Below are 409 nucleotides of genomic sequence, written 5' to 3'. Positions count from 1 at the left end.
ACTTGAACTTATTAAAAAAAGTTAATGAATTATATAAGTTAATATATCTATATAAAACTTATATAAATTAAGATATATTAAAACTTAAATTTATTAAAAACTTAAAACTTTTTAAACTTTTTATATTAAAACTTAAACTTAAATTTTAAACTTTTTAAGATATATTAAAACTCAAACTTAAATTTTAAACTTTTTAAGACATATTAAAACTTAAACGTATTAAAAAAAAGTTAATAAATTATATAAGTTAATATATATATATATATAAAACTTATATAAATTAAGATATATTAAAACTTAAACTTAAATTTTAAACTTTTTAAGATATATTAACACTTAAACTTATTAAAAAAAGTTAATAAATTATATAAGTTAATATAGATATAAAACTTATATAAATTATAAATTA

This window comes from Capsicum annuum, unplaced genomic scaffold (genome assembly GCF_002878395.1).
Source record: "Capsicum annuum cultivar UCD-10X-F1 unplaced genomic scaffold, UCD10Xv1.1 ctg61999, whole genome shotgun sequence".
NCBI lineage: Eukaryota > Viridiplantae > Streptophyta > Magnoliopsida > Solanales > Solanaceae > Capsicum > Capsicum annuum.
This window is presented reverse-complemented; position numbering follows the sequence as displayed.